Below are 19,343 nucleotides of genomic sequence, written 5' to 3'. Positions count from 1 at the left end.
TGATGGAAGGAATCACGTGTCACAGGGAGTTTTTGCATTTAACTCTTATTCTACACCTTCTTACCACTTAATTAATGACGTTCCATTGCTTATGTATCCAATTTCTGGTTCAAAACAAGCTGAGACTCATTTTGTTTTTGTAGGTTGTAAGGCTGCTCGAAATTTTCCAGCTTTGATTAAAGAGTTGCAACCTGGTTTCATGCTTGTGCCAGCTGCTTGTAATCTTCCATGCATATTCATACATCCAAAAGCTGGTCACCATGAGATCATTTTATCAACTCAAACTGGCGCAAATTCAAGTGACTCGTCTGGAGTGTGACCTTCACTTCATTGCTGCCACTTATGTTGGGTGATGCAGACAAGTGTGTCAATCAAGACCCGAATGTTGTTTTTACCTCACTGGTTCATTCTTCCACGGAAGTGCAACATGAATGGCTCATTGTTCTATCTCCAGATGGGCAAGTAGTGCCAAATCAGCAACAACTAGGGTCGAATTATACTACCTTGCACAATCAGATTCAAGATTTTTCTAAGCTGAATGAGAGTCATCATGAAGATCCCTATCTAGTGCATGTGAAACGTAAGTTGTCGAGTAGTATTAACCCTACATATACTAATTGTGTGATTTGTTTTATGGGTTTGAATTTGACATGCAAACGACCAAGGGTTGATGAGAGAGTTTTGGAGTGCTACACGGAATTTTCACAAGCTTTATACAAGGTGTTTCTTGTCTTGGCGAATGTCCTTGTTCAAGAGCATCATGAGGTTGTCCAAGCGACATGTGACGTGGCTGGTGCTCATTCATCTCGCTCCCACATTGCATGGAGTACCACTTTTTCCCAAGATTTAAGGACAAATCATTTTCAAGAGGAGGGGAATGATACGAATGAGCAAGCCTCAAAGGGAGGATTGGGCCTCGATTAAGTAGCTCTTGTTGAGCTTAGCTTCGGCCATGTGGGCCTTAGGTCCAATAGTACTTTAGCTAGTCATTAAGCTAGTTAATTAGTAGGTTAGCTTTCGGCCAAGAGAGACCCAATGGGCTGGCCGATTTTCCCTTCATGCTTTCCAAGCTTTATTAGGTTTAGTCAAGGCTATAAATAGCCCTAAAGCTGATGGTACATTTAGTTTTTGCGATGTTATTAATAAAATTCCAGAATTTCGTCTTCCATTAAGCCAAATTCCTCTAGCTTGTGAAAGCTAAGTTGAACATCCTAGTGTGGTTCCTAGGTTGTTTATTGACTTATCAATCAAGCAAACACACTTGATTGTGGCATCCTCTGCCGTTGAATTCGTTCTTGAGTGGTCCGAGTTTGGGTTCAACTCCGTCGATTCCGTAACGTGTCCTCTAAGATCCTAAGTTGCTTCCGCGACCGGGCAGCGAGACCCTCGACAGCTCAGCGGAGGTCGAAGACCTGATTGACTAACACCAAAGCAACACCAAAATACCACCAAACCCCCGACCAAAAGGCCGAGGACCAGCACGCTCCGCAAATTCCAGAATTTTGGGTTGTCGGGTAGAGTACTTCTAGGATTTTCAAAAATTCAGCCTTGAAGGCATTTTGTCTTGCCTTCTTTTTCAGTCATTAGTCCTAATCTGAGTTTTAGATCGCGTCTAGGCCTTCATTCACCTCCATTCCTTGCTGCTATCTTGTGTCACTTGTTGACTAGTCAAGAACGTACCTTGCGGTGACGCCTAATTTGTTCAACCCGAGCAACTAGCAAGCCAAGGAATTGCTTGGTGAGACTATTAGAGAGTGATACACTTGAGTGAAACACAAGCGTGAGTGACCTATACATTGTACCAAAAAAAAAAGAAGGAGAGAAGAGGTCGTTTGCTTATTTTCTTTTGCAGGTTTACCTAAGCATGTCTAGTGGAGTTGGTGACCAAACAATGGACTTTAAACTACACATGGTGGCCATGATGGAAGAATTCAAGCAGAGTTTGGATGAAGCTTTCGAGCCTCTTCATAGACGCCTTGACCGAATGGTGAATAAGGATGTCAAGAGAAGGGGTTCCCCACAATTTCATCCTGACGTCCAACCTACCTCTTCAAAGTCATTATATTCAAGGAGAAGGGAGGAGGTTCATTCGACAACAAAGCATGCAAATACTTTATCCATAGATGAAGGAGTTAGTTGAGTGCAGGAGACATGTCAACAACTCTCCTCCAACAAAAACTTGAAAAAGAGCGAGTTGAGTTTGGTGGTGAGAGTGCACTTGAGGTAAAAGTTGAGGAATGTGAGATTGAAAAAGAGGTAAAAAAATCTGAGGAGATGAGTGAAGCATCAAGTGAGCTGATTGTGCATGGGAAGGCGAGTGTTTATAGTTTTCCTAACGAACTTAACTTTGCCTTGTTTAGTGTTTCTGCTTTTGTACAGATTGAGCGAAGTCGAGTGAAGTTAGTCATGCAATGTTCCATTCCAATGTTGCTTGTACAATTCACTAGCTTCCATGGAGTTTGTCTTCTAGGAGATAGATCTATTTGGTATCACTTCATGGAACAACCCGAATCTGTCCGCACCAATGGAGAATTAATTCGAACTCCATATTTCTATTCTTGTTTGTTACCCACGGTTCATTCATCATCTTTACCTTGTTTTGAGCATTATTTCCATCCTCACACATGTATTTCCTATGCAGATTTTGAAGGAAAATGTAAAGAGCCATCAATGCTGTCTCAAGTTGAATCGATTGATGGAAGGAATCACGTGTCACAGGGAGTTTTTGCATTTAACTCTTATTCTACACCTTCTTACCACTTAATTAATGACGTTCCATTGCTTATGTATCCAATTTCTGGTTCAAAACAAGCTGAGACTCATTTTGTTTTTGTAGGTTGTAAGGCTGCTCGAAATTTTCCAGCTTTGATTAAAGAGTTGCAACCTGGTTTCATGCTTGTGCCAGCTGCTTGTAATCTTCCATGCATATTCATACATCCAAAAGCTGGTCACCATGAGATCATTTTATCAACTCAAACTGGCGCAAATTCAAGTGACTCGTCTGGAGTGTGACCTTCACTTCATTGCTGCCACTTATGTTGGGTGATGCAGACAAGTGTGTCAATCAAGACCCGAATGTTGTTTTTACCTCACTGGTTCATTCTTCCACGGAAGTGCAACATGAATGGCTCATTGTTCTATCTCCAGATGGGCAAGTAGTGCCAAATCAGCAACAACTAGGGTCGAATTATACTACCTTGCACAATCAGATTCAAGATTTTTCTAAGCTGAATGAGAGTCATCATGAAGATCCCTATCTAGTGCATGTGAAACGTAAGTTGTCGAGTAGTATTAACCCTACATATACTAATTGTGTGATTTGTTTTATGGGTTTGAATTTGACATGCAAACGACCAAGGGTTGATGAGAGAGTTTTGGAGTGCTACACGGAATTTTCACAAGCTTTATACAAGGTGTTTCTTGTCTTGGCGAATGTCCTTGTTCAAGAGCATCATGAGGTTGTCCAAGCGACATGTGACGTGGCTGGTGCTCATTCATCTCGCTCCCACATTGCATGGAGTACCACTTTTTCCCAAGATTTAAGGACAAATCATTTTCAAGAGGAGGGGAATGATACGAATGAGCAAGCCTCAAAGGGAGGATTGGGCCTCGATTAAGTAGCTCTTGTTGAGCTTAGCTTCGGCCATGTGGGCCTTAGGTCCAATAGTACTTTAGCTAGTCATTAAGCTAGTTAATTAGTAGGTTAGCTTTCGGCCAAGAGAGACCCAATGGGCTGGCCGATTTTCCCTTCATGCTTTCCAAGCTTTATTAGGTTTAGTCAAGGCTATAAATAGCCCTAAAGCTGATGGTACATTTAGTTTTTGCGATGTTATTAATAAAATTCCAGAATTTCGTCTTCCATTAAGCCAAATTCCTCTAGCTTGTGAAAGCTAAGTTGAACATCCTAGTGTGGTTCCTAGGTTGTTTATTGACTTATCAATCAAGCAAACACACTTGATTGTGGCATCCTCTGCCGTTGAATTCGTTCTTGAGTGGTCCGAGTTTGGGTTCAACTCCGTCGATTCCGTAACGTGTCCTCTAAGATCCTAAGTTGCTTCCGCGACCGGGCAGCGAGACCCTCGACAGCTCAGCGGAGGTCGAAGACCTGATTGACTAACACCAAAGCAACACCAAAATACCACCAAACCCCCGACCAAAAGGCCGAGGACCAGCACGCTCCGCAAATTCCAGAATTTTGGGTTGTCGGGTAGAGTACTTCTAGGATTTTCAAAAATTCAGCCTTGAAGGCATTTTGTCTTGCCTTCTTTTTCAGTCATTAGTCCTAATCTGAGTTTTAGATCGCGTCTAGGCCTTCATTCACCTCCATTCCTTGCTGCTATCTTGTGTCACTTGTTGACTAGTCAAGAACGTACCTTGCGGTGACGCCTAATTTGTTCAACCCGAGCAACTAGCAAGCCAAGGAATTGCTTGGTGAGACTATTAGAGAGTGATACACTTGAGTGAAACACAAGCGTGAGTGACCTATACATTGTACCAAAAAAAAAAGAAGGAGAGAAGAGGTCGTTTGCTTATTTTCTTTTGCAGGTTTACCTAAGCATGTCTAGTGGAGTTGGTGACCAAACAATGGACTTTAAACTACACATGGTGGCCATGATGGAAGAATTCAAGCAGAGTTTGGATGAAGCTTTCGAGCCTCTTCATAGACGCCTTGACCGAATGGTGAATAAGGATGTCAAGAGAAGGGGTTCCCCACAATTTCATCCTGACGTCCAACCTACCTCTTCAAAGTCATTATATTCAAGGAGAAGGGAGGAGGTTCATTCGACAACAAAGCATGCAAATACTTTATCCATAGATGAAGGAGTTAGTTGAGTGCAGGAGACATGTCAACAACTCTCCTCCAACAAAAACTTGAAAAAGAGCGAGTTGAGTTTGGTGGTGAGAGTGCACTTGAGGTAAAAGTTGAGGAATGTGAGATTGAAAAAGAGGTAAAAAAATCTGAGGAGATGAGTGAAGCATCAAGTGAGCTGATTGTGCATGGGAAGGCGAGTGTTTATAGTTTTCCTAACGAACTTAACTTTGCCTTGTTTAGTGTTTCTGCTTTTGTACAGATTGAGCGAAGTCGAGTGAAGTTAGTCATGCAATGTTCCATTCCAATGTTGCTTGTACAATTCACTAGCTTCCATGGAGTTTGTCTTCTAGGAGATAGATCTATTTGGTATCACTTCATGGAACAACCCGAATCTGTCCGCACCAATGGAGAATTAATTCGAACTCCATATTTCTATTCTTGTTTGTTACCCACGGTTCATTCATCATCTTTACCTTGTTTTGAGCATTATTTCCATCCTCACACATGTATTTCCTATGCAGATTTTGAAGGAAAATGTAAAGAGCCATCAATGCTGTCTCAAGTTGAATCGATTGATGGAAGGAATCACGTGTCACAGGGAGTTTTTGCATTTAACTCTTATTCTACACCTTCTTACCACTTAATTAATGACGTTCCATTGCTTATGTATCCAATTTCTGGTTCAAAACAAGCTGAGACTCATTTTGTTTTTGTAGGTTGTAAGGCTGCTCGAAATTTTCCAGCTTTGATTAAAGAGTTGCAACCTGGTTTCATGCTTGTGCCAGCTGCTTGTAATCTTCCATGCATATTCATACATCCAAAAGCTGGTCACCATGAGATCATTTTATCAACTCAAACTGGCGCAAATTCAAGTGACTCGTCTGGAGTGTGACCTTCACTTCATTGCTGCCACTTATGTTGGGTGATGCAGACAAGTGTGTCAATCAAGACCCGAATGTTGTTTTTACCTCACTGGTTCATTCTTCCACGGAAGTGCAACATGAATGGCTCATTGTTCTATCTCCAGATGGGCAAGTAGTGCCAAATCAGCAACAACTAGGGTCGAATTATACTACCTTGCACAATCAGATTCAAGATTTTTCTAAGCTGAATGAGAGTCATCATGAAGATCCCTATCTAGTGCATGTGAAACGTAAGTTGTCGAGTAGTATTAACCCTACATATACTAATTGTGTGATTTGTTTTATGGGTTTGAATTTGACATGCAAACGACCAAGGGTTGATGAGAGAGTTTTGGAGTGCTACACGGAATTTTCACAAGCTTTATACAAGGTGTTTCTTGTCTTGGCGAATGTCCTTGTTCAAGAGCATCATGAGGTTGTCCAAGCGACATGTGACGTGGCTGGTGCTCATTCATCTCGCTCCCACATTGCATGGAGTACCACTTTTTCCCAAGATTTAAGGACAAATCATTTTCAAGAGGAGGGGAATGATACGAATGAGCAAGCCTCAAAGGGAGGATTGGGCCTCGATTAAGTAGCTCTTGTTGAGCTTAGCTTCGGCCATGTGGGCCTTAGGTCCAATAGTACTTTAGCTAGTCATTAAGCTAGTTAATTAGTAGGTTAGCTTTCGGCCAAGAGAGACCCAATGGGCTGGCCGATTTTCCCTTCATGCTTTCCAAGCTTTATTAGGTTTAGTCAAGGCTATAAATAGCCCTAAAGCTGATGGTACATTTAGTTTTTGCGATGTTATTAATAAAATTCCAGAATTTCGTCTTCCATTAAGCCAAATTCCTCTAGCTTGTGAAAGCTAAGTTGAACATCCTAGTGTGGTTCCTAGGTTGTTTATTGACTTATCAATCAAGCAAACACACTTGATTGTGGCATCCTCTGCCGTTGAATTCGTTCTTGAGTGGTCCGAGTTTGGGTTCAACTCCGTCGATTCCGTAACGTGTCCTCTAAGATCCTAAGTTGCTTCCGCGACCGGGCAGCGAGACCCTCGACAGCTCAGCGGAGGTCGAAGACCTGATTGACTAACACCAAAGCAACACCAAAATACCACCAAACCCCCGACCAAAAGGCCGAGGACCAGCACGCTCCGCAAATTCCAGAATTTTGGGTTGTCGGGTAGAGTACTTCTAGGATTTTCAAAAATTCAGCCTTGAAGGCATTTTGTCTTGCCTTCTTTTTCAGTCATTAGTCCTAATCTGAGTTTTAGATCGCGTCTAGGCCTTCATTCACCTCCATTCCTTGCTGCTATCTTGTGTCACTTGTTGACTAGTCAAGAACGTACCTTGCGGTGACGCCTAATTTGTTCAACCCGAGCAACTAGCAAGCCAAGGAATTGCTTGGTGAGACTATTAGAGAGTGATACACTTGAGTGAAACACAAGCGTGAGTGACCTATACATTGTACCAAAAAAAAAAGAAGGAGAGAAGAGGTCGTTTGCTTATTTTCTTTTGCAGGTTTACCTAAGCATGTCTAGTGGAGTTGGTGACCAAACAATGGACTTTAAACTACACATGGTGGCCATGATGGAAGAATTCAAGCAGAGTTTGGATGAAGCTTTCGAGCCTCTTCATAGACGCCTTGACCGAATGGTGAATAAGGATGTCAAGAGAAGGGGTTCCCCACAATTTCATCCTGACGTCCAACCTACCTCTTCAAAGTCATTATATTCAAGGAGAAGGGAGGAGGTTCATTCGACAACAAAGCATGCAAATACTTTATCCATAGATGAAGGAGTTAGTTGAGTGCAGGAGACATGTCAACAACTCTCCTCCAACAAAAACTTGAAAAAGAGCGAGTTGAGTTTGGTGGTGAGAGTGCACTTGAGGTAAAAGTTGAGGAATGTGAGATTGAAAAAGAGGTAAAAAAATCTGAGGAGATGAGTGAAGCATCAAGTGAGCTGATTGTGCATGGGAAGGCGAGTGTTTATAGTTTTCCTAACGAACTTAACTTTGCCTTGTTTAGTGTTTCTGCTTTTGTACAGATTGAGCGAAGTCGAGTGAAGTTAGTCATGCAATGTTCCATTCCAATGTTGCTTGTACAATTCACTAGCTTCCATGGAGTTTGTCTTCTAGGAGATAGATCTATTTGGTATCACTTCATGGAACAACCCGAATCTGTCCGCACCAATGGAGAATTAATTCGAACTCCATATTTCTATTCTTGTTTGTTACCCACGGTTCATTCATCATCTTTACCTTGTTTTGAGCATTATTTCCATCCTCACACATGTATTTCCTATGCAGATTTTGAAGGAAAATGTAAAGAGCCATCAATGCTGTCTCAAGTTGAATCGATTGATGGAAGGAATCACGTGTCACAGGGAGTTTTTGCATTTAACTCTTATTCTACACCTTCTTACCACTTAATTAATGACGTTCCATTGCTTATGTATCCAATTTCTGGTTCAAAACAAGCTGAGACTCATTTTGTTTTTGTAGGTTGTAAGGCTGCTCGAAATTTTCCAGCTTTGATTAAAGAGTTGCAACCTGGTTTCATGCTTGTGCCAGCTGCTTGTAATCTTCCATGCATATTCATACATCCAAAAGCTGGTCACCATGAGATCATTTTATCAACTCAAACTGGCGCAAATTCAAGTGACTCGTCTGGAGTGTGACCTTCACTTCATTGCTGCCACTTATGTTGGGTGATGCAGACAAGTGTGTCAATCAAGACCCGAATGTTGTTTTTACCTCACTGGTTCATTCTTCCACGGAAGTGCAACATGAATGGCTCATTGTTCTATCTCCAGATGGGCAAGTAGTGCCAAATCAGCAACAACTAGGGTCGAATTATACTACCTTGCACAATCAGATTCAAGATTTTTCTAAGCTGAATGAGAGTCATCATGAAGATCCCTATCTAGTGCATGTGAAACGTAAGTTGTCGAGTAGTATTAACCCTACATATACTAATTGTGTGATTTGTTTTATGGGTTTGAATTTGACATGCAAACGACCAAGGGTTGATGAGAGAGTTTTGGAGTGCTACACGGAATTTTCACAAGCTTTATACAAGGTGTTTCTTGTCTTGGCGAATGTCCTTGTTCAAGAGCATCATGAGGTTGTCCAAGCGACATGTGACGTGGCTGGTGCTCATTCATCTCGCTCCCACATTGCATGGAGTACCACTTTTTCCCAAGATTTAAGGACAAATCATTTTCAAGAGGAGGGGAATGATACGAATGAGCAAGCCTCAAAGGGAGGATTGGGCCTCGATTAAGTAGCTCTTGTTGAGCTTAGCTTCGGCCATGTGGGCCTTAGGTCCAATAGTACTTTAGCTAGTCATTAAGCTAGTTAATTAGTAGGTTAGCTTTCGGCCAAGAGAGACCCAATGGGCTGGCCGATTTTCCCTTCATGCTTTCCAAGCTTTATTAGGTTTAGTCAAGGCTATAAATAGCCCTAAAGCTGATGGTACATTTAGTTTTTGCGATGTTATTAATAAAATTCCAGAATTTCGTCTTCCATTAAGCCAAATTCCTCTAGCTTGTGAAAGCTAAGTTGAACATCCTAGTGTGGTTCCTAGGTTGTTTATTGACTTATCAATCAAGCAAACACACTTGATTGTGGCATCCTCTGCCGTTGAATTCGTTCTTGAGTGGTCCGAGTTTGGGTTCAACTCCGTCGATTCCGTAACGTGTCCTCTAAGATCCTAAGTTGCTTCCGCGACCGGGCAGCGAGACCCTCGACAGCTCAGCGGAGGTCGAAGACCTGATTGACTAACACCAAAGCAACACCAAAATACCACCAAACCCCCGACCAAAAGGCCGAGGACCAGCACGCTCCGCAAATTCCAGAATTTTGGGTTGTCGGGTAGAGTACTTCTAGGATTTTCAAAAATTCAGCCTTGAAGGCATTTTGTCTTGCCTTCTTTTTCAGTCATTAGTCCTAATCTGAGTTTTAGATCGCGTCTAGGCCTTCATTCACCTCCATTCCTTGCTGCTATCTTGTGTCACTTGTTGACTAGTCAAGAACGTACCTTGCGGTGACGCCTAATTTGTTCAACCCGAGCAACTAGCAAGCCAAGGAATTGCTTGGTGAGACTATTAGAGAGTGATACACTTGAGTGAAACACAAGCGTGAGTGACCTATACATTGTACCAAAAAAAAAAGAAGGAGAGAAGAGGTCGTTTGCTTATTTTCTTTTGCAGGTTTACCTAAGCATGTCTAGTGGAGTTGGTGACCAAACAATGGACTTTAAACTACACATGGTGGCCATGATGGAAGAATTCAAGCAGAGTTTGGATGAAGCTTTCGAGCCTCTTCATAGACGCCTTGACCGAATGGTGAATAAGGATGTCAAGAGAAGGGGTTCCCCACAATTTCATCCTGACGTCCAACCTACCTCTTCAAAGTCATTATATTCAAGGAGAAGGGAGGAGGTTCATTCGACAACAAAGCATGCAAATACTTTATCCATAGATGAAGGAGTTAGTTGAGTGCAGGAGACATGTCAACAACTCTCCTCCAACAAAAACTTGAAAAAGAGCGAGTTGAGTTTGGTGGTGAGAGTGCACTTGAGGTAAAAGTTGAGGAATGTGAGATTGAAAAAGAGGTAAAAAAATCTGAGGAGATGAGTGAAGCATCAAGTGAGCTGATTGTGCATGGGAAGGCGAGTGTTTATAGTTTTCCTAACGAACTTAACTTTGCCTTGTTTAGTGTTTCTGCTTTTGTACAGATTGAGCGAAGTCGAGTGAAGTTAGTCATGCAATGTTCCATTCCAATGTTGCTTGTACAATTCACTAGCTTCCATGGAGTTTGTCTTCTAGGAGATAGATCTATTTGGTATCACTTCATGGAACAACCCGAATCTGTCCGCACCAATGGAGAATTAATTCGAACTCCATATTTCTATTCTTGTTTGTTACCCACGGTTCATTCATCATCTTTACCTTGTTTTGAGCATTATTTCCATCCTCACACATGTATTTCCTATGCAGATTTTGAAGGAAAATGTAAAGAGCCATCAATGCTGTCTCAAGTTGAATCGATTGATGGAAGGAATCACGTGTCACAGGGAGTTTTTGCATTTAACTCTTATTCTACACCTTCTTACCACTTAATTAATGACGTTCCATTGCTTATGTATCCAATTTCTGGTTCAAAACAAGCTGAGACTCATTTTGTTTTTGTAGGTTGTAAGGCTGCTCGAAATTTTCCAGCTTTGATTAAAGAGTTGCAACCTGGTTTCATGCTTGTGCCAGCTGCTTGTAATCTTCCATGCATATTCATACATCCAAAAGCTGGTCACCATGAGATCATTTTATCAACTCAAACTGGCGCAAATTCAAGTGACTCGTCTGGAGTGTGACCTTCACTTCATTGCTGCCACTTATGTTGGGTGATGCAGACAAGTGTGTCAATCAAGACCCGAATGTTGTTTTTACCTCACTGGTTCATTCTTCCACGGAAGTGCAACATGAATGGCTCATTGTTCTATCTCCAGATGGGCAAGTAGTGCCAAATCAGCAACAACTAGGGTCGAATTATACTACCTTGCACAATCAGATTCAAGATTTTTCTAAGCTGAATGAGAGTCATCATGAAGATCCCTATCTAGTGCATGTGAAACGTAAGTTGTCGAGTAGTATTAACCCTACATATACTAATTGTGTGATTTGTTTTATGGGTTTGAATTTGACATGCAAACGACCAAGGGTTGATGAGAGAGTTTTGGAGTGCTACACGGAATTTTCACAAGCTTTATACAAGGTGTTTCTTGTCTTGGCGAATGTCCTTGTTCAAGAGCATCATGAGGTTGTCCAAGCGACATGTGACGTGGCTGGTGCTCATTCATCTCGCTCCCACATTGCATGGAGTACCACTTTTTCCCAAGATTTAAGGACAAATCATTTTCAAGAGGAGGGGAATGATACGAATGAGCAAGCCTCAAAGGGAGGATTGGGCCTCGATTAAGTAGCTCTTGTTGAGCTTAGCTTCGGCCATGTGGGCCTTAGGTCCAATAGTACTTTAGCTAGTCATTAAGCTAGTTAATTAGTAGGTTAGCTTTCGGCCAAGAGAGACCCAATGGGCTGGCCGATTTTCCCTTCATGCTTTCCAAGCTTTATTAGGTTTAGTCAAGGCTATAAATAGCCCTAAAGCTGATGGTACATTTAGTTTTTGCGATGTTATTAATAAAATTCCAGAATTTCGTCTTCCATTAAGCCAAATTCCTCTAGCTTGTGAAAGCTAAGTTGAACATCCTAGTGTGGTTCCTAGGTTGTTTATTGACTTATCAATCAAGCAAACACACTTGATTGTGGCATCCTCTGCCGTTGAATTCGTTCTTGAGTGGTCCGAGTTTGGGTTCAACTCCGTCGATTCCGTAACGTGTCCTCTAAGATCCTAAGTTGCTTCCGCGACCGGGCAGCGAGACCCTCGACAGCTCAGCGGAGGTCGAAGACCTGATTGACTAACACCAAAGCAACACCAAAATACCACCAAACCCCCGACCAAAAGGCCGAGGACCAGCACGCTCCGCAAATTCCAGAATTTTGGGTTGTCGGGTAGAGTACTTCTAGGATTTTCAAAAATTCAGCCTTGAAGGCATTTTGTCTTGCCTTCTTTTTCAGTCATTAGTCCTAATCTGAGTTTTAGATCGCGTCTAGGCCTTCATTCACCTCCATTCCTTGCTGCTATCTTGTGTCACTTGTTGACTAGTCAAGAACGTACCTTGCGGTGACGCCTAATTTGTTCAACCCGAGCAACTAGCAAGCCAAGGAATTGCTTGGTGAGACTATTAGAGAGTGATACACTTGAGTGAAACACAAGCGTGAGTGACCTATACATTGTACCAAAAAAAAAAGAAGGAGAGAAGAGGTCGTTTGCTTATTTTCTTTTGCAGGTTTACCTAAGCATGTCTAGTGGAGTTGGTGACCAAACAATGGACTTTAAACTACACATGGTGGCCATGATGGAAGAATTCAAGCAGAGTTTGGATGAAGCTTTCGAGCCTCTTCATAGACGCCTTGACCGAATGGTGAATAAGGATGTCAAGAGAAGGGGTTCCCCACAATTTCATCCTGACGTCCAACCTACCTCTTCAAAGTCATTATATTCAAGGAGAAGGGAGGAGGTTCATTCGACAACAAAGCATGCAAATACTTTATCCATAGATGAAGGAGTTAGTTGAGTGCAGGAGACATGTCAACAACTCTCCTCCAACAAAAACTTGAAAAAGAGCGAGTTGAGTTTGGTGGTGAGAGTGCACTTGAGGTAAAAGTTGAGGAATGTGAGATTGAAAAAGAGGTAAAAAAATCTGAGGAGATGAGTGAAGCATCAAGTGAGCTGATTGTGCATGGGAAGGCGAGTGTTTATAGTTTTCCTAACGAACTTAACTTTGCCTTGTTTAGTGTTTCTGCTTTTGTACAGATTGAGCGAAGTCGAGTGAAGTTAGTCATGCAATGTTCCATTCCAATGTTGCTTGTACAATTCACTAGCTTCCATGGAGTTTGTCTTCTAGGAGATAGATCTATTTGGTATCACTTCATGGAACAACCCGAATCTGTCCGCACCAATGGAGAATTAATTCGAACTCCATATTTCTATTCTTGTTTGTTACCCACGGTTCATTCATCATCTTTACCTTGTTTTGAGCATTATTTCCATCCTCACACATGTATTTCCTATGCAGATTTTGAAGGAAAATGTAAAGAGCCATCAATGCAGTCTCAAGTTGAATCGATTGATGGAAGGAATCACGTGTCACAGGGAGTTTTTGCATTTAACTCTTATTCTACACCTTCTTACCACTTAATTAATGACGTTCCATTGCTTATGTATCCAATTTCTGGTTCAAAACAAGCTGAGACTCATTTTGTTTTTGTAGGTTGTAAGGCTGCTCGAAATTTTCCAGCTTTGATTAAAGAGTTGCAACCTGGTTTCATGCTTGTGCCAGCTGCTTGTAATCTTCCATGCATATTCATACATCCAAAAGCTGGTCACCATGAGATCATTTTATCAACTCAAACTGGCGCAAATTCAAGTGACTCGTCTGGAGTGTGACCTTCACTTCATTGCTGCCACTTATGTTGGGTGATGCAGACAAGTGTGTCAATCAAGACCCGAATGTTGTTTTTACCTCACTGGTTCATTCTTCCACGGAAGTGCAACATGAATGGCTCATTGTTCTATCTCCAGATGGGCAAGTAGTGCCAAATCAGCAACAACTAGGGTCGAATTATACTACCTTGCACAATCAGATTCAAGATTTTTCTAAGCTGAATGAGAGTCATCATGAAGATCCCTATCTAGTGCATGTGAAACGTAAGTTGTCGAGTAGTATTAACCCTACATATACTAATTGTGTGATTTGTTTTATGGGTTTGAATTTGACATGCAAACGACCAAGGGTTGATGAGAGAGTTTTGGAGTGCTACACGGAATTTTCACAAGCTTTATACAAGGTGTTTCTTGTCTTGGCGAATGTCCTTGTTCAAGAGCATCATGAGGTTGTCCAAGCGACATGTGACGTGGCTGGTGCTCATTCATCTCGCTCCCACATTGCATGGAGTACCACTTTTTCCCAAGATTTAAGGACAAATCCTTTTCAAGAGGAGGGGAATGATACGAATGAGCAAGCCTCAAAGGGAGGATTGGGCCTCGATTAAGTAGCTCTTGTTGAGCTTAGCTTCGGCCATGTGGGCCTTAGGTCCAATAGTACTTTAGCTAGTCATTAAGCTAGTTAATTAGTAGGTTAGCTTTCGGCCAAGAGAGACCCAATGGGCTGGCCGATTTTCCCTTCATGCTTTCCAAGCTTTATTAGGTTTAGTCAAGGCTATAAATAGCCCTAAAGCTGATGGTACATTTAGTTTTTGCGATGTTATTAATAAAATTCCAGAATTTCGTCTTCCATTAAGCCAAATTCCTCTAGCTTGTGAAAGCTAAGTTGAACATCCTAGTGTGGTTCCTAGGTTGTTTATTGACTTATCAATCAAGCAAACACACTTGATTGTGGCATCCTCTGCCGTTGAATTCGTTCTTGAGTGGTCCGAGTTTGGGTTCAACTCCGTCGATTCCGTAACGTGTCCTCTAAGATCCTAAGTTGCTTCCGCGACCGGGCAGCGAGACCCTCGACAGCTCAGCGGAGGTCGAAGACCTGATTGACTAACACCAAAGCAACACCAAAATACCACCAAACCCCCGACCAAAAGGCCGAGGACCAGCACGCTCCGCAAATTCCAGAATTTTGGGTTGTCGGGTAGAGTACTTCTAGGATTTTCAAAAATTCAGCCTTGAAGGCATTTTGTCTTGCCTTCTTTTTCAGTCATTAGTCCTAATCTGAGTTTTAGATCGCGTCTAGGCCTTCATTCACCTCCATTCCTTGCTGCTATCTTGTGTCACTTGTTGACTAGTCAAGAACGTACCTTGCGGTGACGCCTAATTTGTTCAACCCGAGCAACTAGCAAGCCAAGGAATTGCTTGGTGAGACTATTAGAGAGTGATACACTTGAGTGAAACACAAGCGTGAGTGACCTATACATTGTACAAAAAAAAAAAAAAAGGAGAGAAGAGGTCGTTTGCTTATTTTCTTTTGCAGGTTTACCTAAGCATGTCTAGTGGAGTTGGTGACCAAACAATGGACTTTAAACTACACATGGTGGCCATGATGGAAGAATTCAAGCAGAGTTTGGATGAAGCTTTCGAGCCTCTTCATAGACGCCTTGACCGAATGGTGAATAAGGATGTCAAGAGGAGGGGTTCCCCACAATTTCATCCTGACGTCCAACCTACCTCTTCAAAGTCATTATATTCAAGGAGAAGGGAGGAGGTTCATTCGACAACAAAGCATGCAAATACTTTATCCATAGATGAAGGAGTTAGTTGAGTGCAGGAGACATGTCAACAACTCTCTTCCAACAAAAACTTGAAAAAGAGCGAGTTGAGTATGGTGGTGAGAGTGCACTTGAGGTAAAAGTTGAGGAATGTGAGATTGAAAAAGAGGTAAAAAAATCTGAGGAGATGAGTGAAGCATCAAGTGAGCTGATTGTGCATGGGAAGGCGAGTGTTTATAGTTTTCCTAACGAACTTAACTTTGCCTTGTTTAGTGTTTCTGCTTTTGTACAGATTGAGCGAAGTCGAGTGAAGTTAGTCATGCAATGTTCCATTCCAAAGTTGCTTGTACAATTCACTAGCTTCCATGGAGTTTGTCTTCTAGGAGATAGATCTATTTGGTATCACTTCATGGAACAACCCCGAATCTGTCCGCACCAATGGAGAATTAATTCGAACTCCATATTTCTATTCTTGTTTGTTACCCACGGTTCATTCATCATCTTTACCTTCTTTTGAGCATTATTTCCATCCTCACACATGTATTTCCTATGCAGATTTTGAAGGAAAATGTAAAGAGCCATCAATGCAGTCTCAAGTTGAATCGATTGATGGAAAGAATCACGTGTCACAGGGAGTTTTTGCATTTAACTCTTATTCTACACCTTCTTACCACTTAATTAATGACGTTCCATTGCTTATGTATCCAATTTCTGGTTCAAAACAAGCTGAGACTCATTTTGTTTTTGTAGGTTGTAAGGCTGCTCGAAATTTTCCAGCTTTGATTAAAGAGTTGCAACCTGGTTTCATGCTTGTGCCAGCTGCTTGTAATCTTCCATGCATATTCATACATCCAAAAGCTGGTCACCATGAGATCATTTTATCAACTCAAACTGGCGCAAATTCAAGTGACTCGTCTGGAGTGTGACCTTCACTTCATTGCTGCCACTTATGTTGGGTGATGCAGACAAGTGTGTCAATCAAGACCCGAATGTTGTTTTTACCTCACTGGTTCATTCTTCCACGGAAGTGCAACATGAATGGCTCATTGTTCTATCTCCAGATGGGCAAGTAGTGCCAAATCAGCAACAACTAGGGTCGAATTATACTACCTTGCACAATCAGATTCAAGATTTTTCTAAGCTGAATGAGAGTCATCATGAAGATCCCTATCTAGTGCATGTGAAACGTAAGTTGTCGAGTAGTATTAACCCTACATATACTAATTGTGTGATTTGTTTTATGGGTTTGAATTTGACATGCAAACGACCAAGGGTTGATGAGAGAGTTTTGGAGTGCTACACGGAATTTTCACAAGCTTTATACAAGGTGTTTCTTGTCTTGGCGAATGTCCTTGTTCAAGAGCATCATGAGGTTGTCCAAGCGACATGTGACGTGGCTGGTGCTCATTCATCTCGCTCCCACATTGCATGGAGTACCACTTTTTCCCAAGATTTAAGGACAAATCCTTTTCAAGAGGAGGGGAATGATACGAATGAGCAAGCCTCAAAGGGAGGATTGGGCCTCGATTAAGTAGCTCTTGTTGAGCTTAGCTTCGGCCATGTGGGCCTTAGGTCCAATAGTACTTTAGCTAGTCATTAAGCTAGTTAATTAGTAGGTTAGCTTTCGGCCAAGAGAGACCCAATGGGCTGGCCGATTTTCCCTTCATGCTTTCCAAGCTTTATTAGGTTTAGTCAAGGCTATAAATAGCCCTAAAGCTGATGGTACATTTAGTTTTTGCGATGTTATTAATAAAATTCCAGAATTTCGTCTTCCATTAAGCCAAATTCCTCTAGCTTGTGAAAGCTAAGTTGAACATCCTAGTGTGGTTCCTAGGTTGTTTATTGACTTATCAATCAAGCAAACACACTTGATTGTGGCATCCTCTGCCGTTGAATTCGTTCTTGAGTGGTCCGAGTTTGGGTTCAACTCCGTCGATTCCGTAACGTGTCCTCTAAGATCCTAAGTTGCTTCCGCGACCGGGCAGCGAGACCCTCGACAGCTCAGCGGAGGTCGAAGACCTGATTGACTAACACCAAAGCAACACCAAAATACCACCAAACCCCCGACCAAAAGGCCGAGGACCAGCACGCTCCGCAAATTCCAGAATTTTGGGTTGTCGGGTAGAGTACTTCTAGGATTTTCAAAAATTCAGCCTTGAAGGCATTTTGTCTTGCCTTCTTTTTCAGTCATTAGTCCTAATCTGAGTTTTAGATCGCGTCTAGGCCTTCATTCACCTCCATTCCTTGCTGCTATCTTGTGTCACTTGTTGACTAGTCAAGAACGTACCTTGCGGTGACGCCTAATTTGTTCAACCCGAGCAACTAGCAAGCCAAGGAATTGCTTGGTGAGACTATTAGAGAGTGATACACTTGAGTGAAACACAAGCGTGAGTGACCTATACATTGTACAAAAAAAAAAAAAAAGGAGAGAAGAGGTCGTTTGCTTATTTTCTTTTGCAGGTTTACCTAAGCATGTCTAGTGGAGTTGGTGACCAAACAATGGACTTTAAACTACACATGGTGGCCATGATGGAAGAATTCAAGCAGAGTTTGGATGAAGCTTTCGAGCCTCTTCATAGACGCCTTGACCGAATGGTGAATAAGGATGTCAAGAGGAGGGGTTCCCCACAATTTCATCCTGACGTCCAACCTACCTCTTCAAAGTCATTATATTCAAGGAGAAGGGAGGAGGTTCATTCGACAACAAAGCATGCAAATACTTTATCCATAGATGAAGGAGTTAGTTGAGTGCAGGAGACATGTCAACAACTCTCTTCCAACAAAAACTTGAAAAAGAGCGAGTTGAGTATGGTGGTGAGAGTGCACTTGAGGTAAAAGTTGAGGAATGTGAGATTGAAAAAGAGGTAAAAAAATCTGAGGAGATGAGTGAAGCATCAAGTGAGCTGATTGTGCATGGGAAGGCGAGTGTTTATAGTTTTCCTAACGAACTTAACTTTGCCTTGTTTAGTGTTTCTGCTTTTGTACAGATTGAGCGAAGTCGAGTGAAGTTAGTCATGCAATGTTCCATTCCAAAGTTGCTTGTACAATTCACTAGCTTCCATGGAGTTTGTCTTCTAGGAGATAGATCTATTTGGTATCACTTCATGGAACAACCCGAATCTGTCCGCACCAATGGAGAATTAATTCGAACTCCATATTTCTATTCTTGTTTGTTACCCACGGTTCATTCATCATCTTTACCTTCTTTTGAGCATTATTTCCATCCTCACACATGTATTTCCTATGCAGATTTTGAAGGAAAATGTAAAGAGCCATCAATGCAGTCTCAAGTTGAATCGATTGATGGAAAGAATCACGTGTCACAGGGAGTTTTTGCATTTAACTCTTATTCTACACCTTCTTACCACTTAATTAATGACGTTCCATTGCTTATGTATCCAATTTCTGGTTCAAAACAAGCTGAGACTCATTTTGTTTTTGTAGGTTGTAAGGCTGCTCGAAATTTTCCAGCTTTGATTAAAGAGTTGCAACCTGGTTTCATGCTTGTGCCAGCTGCTTGTAATCTTCCATGCATATTCATACATCCAAAAGCTGGTCACCATGAGATCATTTTATCAACTCAAACTGGCGCAAATTCAAGTGACTCGTCTGGAGTGTGACCTTCACTTCATTGCTGCCACTTATGTTGGGTGATGCAGACAAGTGTGTCAATCAAGACCCGAATGTTGTTTTTACCTCACTGGTTCATTCTTCCACGGAAGTGCAACATGAATGGCTCATTGTTCTATCTCCAGATGGGCAAGTAGTGCCAAATCAGCAACAACTAGGG

The sequence above is a fragment of the Coffea arabica genome, chromosome 7e (genome assembly GCF_036785885.1).
Source record: "Coffea arabica cultivar ET-39 chromosome 7e, Coffea Arabica ET-39 HiFi, whole genome shotgun sequence".
NCBI classification, from domain to species: domain Eukaryota; kingdom Viridiplantae; phylum Streptophyta; class Magnoliopsida; order Gentianales; family Rubiaceae; genus Coffea; species Coffea arabica.
Note: the sequence above shows the minus strand (reverse complement) of the source record.